General features: G+C 46.6%; 1 long non-coding RNA gene across 2 annotated transcripts in view; it reads left to right on the top strand.

Annotated features, from left to right (window-relative positions):
* The first annotated feature begins 132 nt into the window (after positions 1 to 132).
* Positions 133 to 5525, top strand: part of LOC140076670 (uncharacterized) — a 140430-nt gene continuing 135037 nt past the window's right edge. Inside the window, exons 1-2 of one of the 2 annotated variants that reach the window (XR_011849632.1) lie at positions 133 to 205; positions 4936 to 4967. This is a non-coding gene — a long non-coding RNA (uncharacterized lncRNA). Of the gene's footprint in view, positions 206 to 3373; positions 3394 to 4935; positions 4968 to 5525 lie in introns of those variants that run through there. The other variant, XR_011849633.1, reaches the window with a different exon arrangement.

The following is a 5525-nucleotide window of genomic DNA, read 5'->3' as shown; positions in this document are numbered from 1 at the left end:
CGGCGACGCATAGGAAGTGACGTTGCAAAGTCTAGCAGTTACCTCCCTCTGTACCACGTGGGGGGAAGCGGCGAATCAGGGAGCAGGAGATAGATGTCATTGACGAGTGGTCTGTAACATAGACGAGGGCTGCAGGAGGCTGTGGAGTGAACTAGTGGAGCCTGGTGTTAGAGTAACGTGACAGTCACAGCCTCCTATATACAGTGTATGTGCCCCCAATAAGTGACAGTCACAGCCCCCTATATACAGTGTATGTGCCCCCAATAAGTGCCAATCACAGCCTCCTATATACAGTGTATGTGCCCCCAATAAGTGTCAGTCACAGCCCCCTATATACAGTGTATGTGCCCCCAATAAGTGTCAGTCACAGCCTCCTATAGACAGTGTATATGCCCCCAATAAGTGACAGTCACAGCCTATGTACATTGTATGTGCCCCCAATAAGTGTCAGTCACAGCCTCCTATATACAGTGTATGTGCCCCCAATAAGTGTCAGTCACAGCCTCCTATGTACATTGTATGTGCCCCCAATAAGTGTCAGTCACAGCCCCCTATATATAGTGTATGTGCCCCCAATAAGTGTCAGTCACAGCCCCCTATATACAGTGTATGTGCCCCCAATAAGTGTCAGTCACAGCCCCCTATATACAGTGTATGTGCCCCCAATAATTGCCAGTCACAGCCTCCTATATACAGTGTATGTGCCCCCAATAAGTGTCAGTCACAGCCCCCTATATACAGTGTATGTGCCCCCAATAAGTGTCAGTCACAGCCCCCTATATACAGTGTATGTGCCCCCAATAAGTGTCAGTCACAGCCTCCTATATACAGTGTATGTGCCCCCAATAAGCGACAGTCACAGCCCCCTATATACAGTGTATGTGCCCCCAATAAGTGTCAGTCACAGCCCCCTATATACAGTGTATGTGCCCCAATAAGTGCCAGTCACAGCCTCCTATATACAGTGTATGTGCCCCAATAAGTGCCAGTCACAGCCCCCTATATACAGTGTATGTGCCCCAATAAGTGTCAGTCACAGCCCCCTATATACAGCGTATGTGCCCCAATAATTGCCAGTCACAGCCTCCTATATACAGTGTATGTGCCCCCAATAAGTGTCAGTCACAGCCTCCTATGTACAGTGTATGTGCCCCCAATAAGTGTCAGTCACAGCCTCCTATATACAGTGTATGTGCCCCCAATAAGTGTCAGTCACAGCCTCCTATATACAGTGTATGTGCCCCCAATAAGTGTCAGTCACAGTCCCCTATATACAGTGTATGTGCCCCCAATAAGTGTCAGTCACAGCCTCCTATATACAGTGTATGTGCCCCCAATAAGTGTCAGTCACAGCCCCCTATATACAGTGTATGTGCCCCCAATAAGTGTCAGTCACAGCCTCCTATATACAGTGTATGTGCCCCCAATAATTGCCAGTCACAGCCTCCTATATACAGTGTATGTGCCTCCAATAAGTGTCAGTCACAGCCCCCTATATACAGTGTATGTGCCCCCAATAAGTGTCAGTCACAGCCTCCTATATACAGTGTATGTGCCCCCAATAAGTGTCAGTCACAGCCTCCTATATACAGTGTATGTGCCCCCAATAAGTGTCAGTCACAGCCTCCTATATACAGTGTATGTGCCCCCAATAAGTGTCAGTCACAGCCTCCTATATACAGTGTATGTGCCCCCAATAAGTGTCAGTCACAGCCCCCTATATACAGTGTATGTGCCCCCAATAAGTGTCAGTCACAGCCTCCTATATACAGTGTATGTGCCCCCAATAATTGCCAGTCACAGCCTCCTATATACAGTGTATGTGCCCCCAATAAGTGTCAGTCACAGCCTCCTATGTACAGTGTATGTGCCCCCAATAAGTGTCAGTCACAGCCTCCTATATACAGTGTATGTGCCCCCAATAAGTGTCAGTCACAGCCCCCTATATACAGTGTATGTGCCCCCAATAAGTGTCAGTCACAGCCCCCTATATACAGTGTATGTGCCCCCAATAAGTGTCAGTCACAGCCCCCTATATACAGTGTATGTGCCCCCAATAATTGCCAGTCACAGCCTCCTATATACAGTGTATGTGCCCCCAATAAGTGTCAGTCACAGCCTCCTATATACAGTGTATGTGCCCCCAATAAGTGTCAGTCACAGCCTCCTATATACAGTGTATGTGCCTCCAATAAGTGTCAGTCACAGCCCCCTATATACAGTGTATGTGCCCCCAATAAGTGTCAGTCACAGCCTCCTATATACAGTGTATGTGCCCCCAATAAGTGCCAGTCACAGCCTCCTATATACAGTGTATGTGCCCCCAATAAGTGTCAGTCACAGCCTCCTATACACAGTGTATGTGCCCCCAATAAGTGTCAGTCACAGCCTGCTATATACAGTGTATGTGCCCCCAATAAGTGTCAGTCACAGCCTCCTATATACAGTGTATGTGCCCCCAATAAGTGTCAGTCACAGCCTCCTATATACAGTGTATGTGCCCCCAATAAGTGTCAGTCACAGCCTCCTATATACAGTGTATGTGCCCCCAATAATTGCCAGTCACAGCCTCCTATATACAGTGTATGTGCCCCCAATAAGTGTCAGTCACAGCCTCCTATATACAGTGTATGTGCCCCCAATAAGTGTCAGTCACAGCCTCCTATGTACAGTGTATGTGCCCCCAATAAGTGTCAGTCACAGCCTCCTATGTACAGTGTATGTGCCCCCAATAAGTGTCAGTCACAGCCCCCTATATACAGTGTATGTGCCCCCAATAAGTGTCAGTCACAGCCTCCTATATACAGTGTATGTGCCCCCAATAAGTGTCAGTCACAGCCTCCTATATACAGTGTATGTGCCCCCAATAATTGCCAGTCACAGCCTCCTATATACAGTGTATGTGCCCCCAATAAGTGTCAGTCACAGCCTCCTATATACAGTGTATGTGCCCCCAATAAGTGTCAGTCACAGCCTCCTATATACAGTGTATGTGCCCCCAATAATTGCCAGTCACAGCCTCCTATATACAGTGTATGTGCCCCCAATAAGTGTCAGTCACAGCCTCCTATATACAGTGTATGTGCCCCCAATAAGTGCCAGTCACAGCCCCCTATATACAGTGTATGTGCCCCCAATAAGTGTCAGTCACAGCCCCCTATATACAGTGTATGTGCCCCCAATAATTGCCAGTCACAGCCTCCTATATACAGTGTATGTGCCCCCAATAAGTGTCAGTCACAGTCCCCTATATACAGTGTATGTGCCCCCAATAAGTGTCAGTCACAGCCTCCTATATACAGTGTATGTGCCCCCAATAATTGCCAGTCACAGCCTCCTATATACAGTGTATGTGCCCCCAATAAGTGTCAGTCACAGCCTCCTATATACAGTGTATGTGCCCCCAATAATTGCCAGTCACAGCCTCCTATAGACCGTGTACATTCATCCAGCTTCGTTCCTCACGGTTGATATGAGGTGTTTGGCTTTTGTAAATAATTGCTTCTGAAATCTGTTAGTTTGGATGCAGCTTTGTAAATATGTCACCAATTTTTCTTCATTCTAATAAATTAGTTTAATAATGCATATTATTGTAATACCGTATATACCCGAGTATAAGCTGAGGCACCTCATTTTACCACAAAAAAGGGTAAACCTAATGACTCAAGTATAAGCCTAGCGTGGGAAAGACATTGGTCATAGCCTCACAGTATATAGCCAGCCTCCTGTGGTATATAGCCAGCCCCCAGTAGTATATAGCCAGCCAGCCCCCAGTGGAATATAGCCAGCCCCCTGTATTATATAGCCAGCCAGCCCCCAGTGATATATAACCAGCCAGCCCCCAGTAGTATATAGACAGCCAGCCCCCAGTGGAATATAGCCAGCCCCCTTTAGTATATAGCCACCCCCTGTAGAATATAGCCAGTCCCCTGTATTACATAGCCAGCCAGCCCCCAGTGATATATAACCAGCCAGCCCCCATTAGTATATAGCCAGCCCCCTTTAGTATATAGCCAGCCTCCTTTAGTATATAGCCAGCTATTACCCTGTAGTATATAGCCAGCCCCCAGTAGTATATAGCCAGCTCCCTTTAGTATATAGCCAGCCCCCTGTAGTATATAGCCAGCCCCCTGTAGTGTATAGTTAGACATTCCCCTGTAGTATATAGCCAGCCATTCCCCTGTAGTAGATAGCCAGACAGCTCTCTTTAGTATAGAACCAGCCCCCTGTAGTATAGAGCCAGCCATTGTCCTGTAGTATACAGCCAGCCAGCCCCCATTAGTATATAGCCAGCCCCCTTTAGTAAATAGCCAGCCTTCTTTAGTAAATAGCCAGCCTTTTTTAGTATATAGCCAGCCCTCTTTAGTATATAGCCGCCTCCTGTAGTATATAGCCAGCCTCCTGTAGTATATAGCCAGCTGTTCTCCTGTAGTATATAGCCAGCCCCCAGTAGTATATAGCCAGCCACCTGTACTGTATACCCAGCCCCAGTATGCCCAGCAAATAAGTAGTACTCAACTTTCCAACACCTCGGGCAGGTCCCCTTCTTACTTCATGCTCGTCGGCGCCAGCTTCAGGTCAGTGACAGGTCCGTGCACGCAGCCGGCGCACAAACTATGATGTCAGCAAGCGGTGGACATCACAGTGTGTACGACGCCGGCGCGCAGGGACTTGTTGCTGACTTGGAGCGGGCACTGGCACACATGAAGTAAGAAGAGGACCTGCCAGGGGGGGGAGTAAATACTCGGCTTATACTTGAGTGTATACAATATTTATTCTAAATTTGCCCCAATGTAGATTAAACTGCTGCCCGTTCTCTTTATGTTGTATACTTGTTCTCTCTTCTTCTAAGTCTTCTGTCATGAACTTGAAAATGCAACACATTAAGGCCTGTAGCGTCTGACATGCAGCTCTTGTGGATTTTTTGTGTTGCAGCTACTCCAGGCATTGCACAGTCTGACCTTGGTGTAAGTATTTTTGGACATCGACTTCTGGGGAAAGAAGGTAAGGGGCCTTGAATCACTGGTAATGTTTCCTATTGTATAATTTATTCCATCGAATAATTGATATTGTTTGAGCAATGAAAAGTTCTACAATTTCCCAATTTACTTTCTGTATCAATTCCTCAATGTTTTGTAGATCTCTGCTTGCTGTCGTGCTGTGTGACATCACATGACCAGGGATCAGAGTTTATGTAGAGGAAGCAAACAGCAAGCGGAGATCTAGGAAACCATGAGATTACAGAAAGTATATTGGTGAAGAGTATAATTTCTTGTTACACAAACAGTATAAATTATTTGATGAAAGTGGAAGAAGTCCTTTAGTTGTTTGAATATGATTGTATACTCCTTCCCAGATTGATGAGCAGCAACAATTTCTGTCCTACGGTAACTGCTGAAGTCTGCCCCCCCTACGTTGTTATTGTGTAACCAAACTCTTGAATGTTTCAGGGTGCAAAAACTTCTGCTTCTATGGAGGTGGTCACACTTGCTGATGATCATACTCAGCTCTTAATCCCCATCGAA

The sequence above is a fragment of the Engystomops pustulosus genome, chromosome 9 (genome assembly GCF_040894005.1).
Source record: "Engystomops pustulosus chromosome 9, aEngPut4.maternal, whole genome shotgun sequence".
Classification (NCBI taxonomy): Eukaryota; Metazoa; Chordata; class Amphibia; order Anura; family Leptodactylidae; genus Engystomops; species Engystomops pustulosus.
This window is presented reverse-complemented; position numbering and strand designations above follow the sequence as displayed.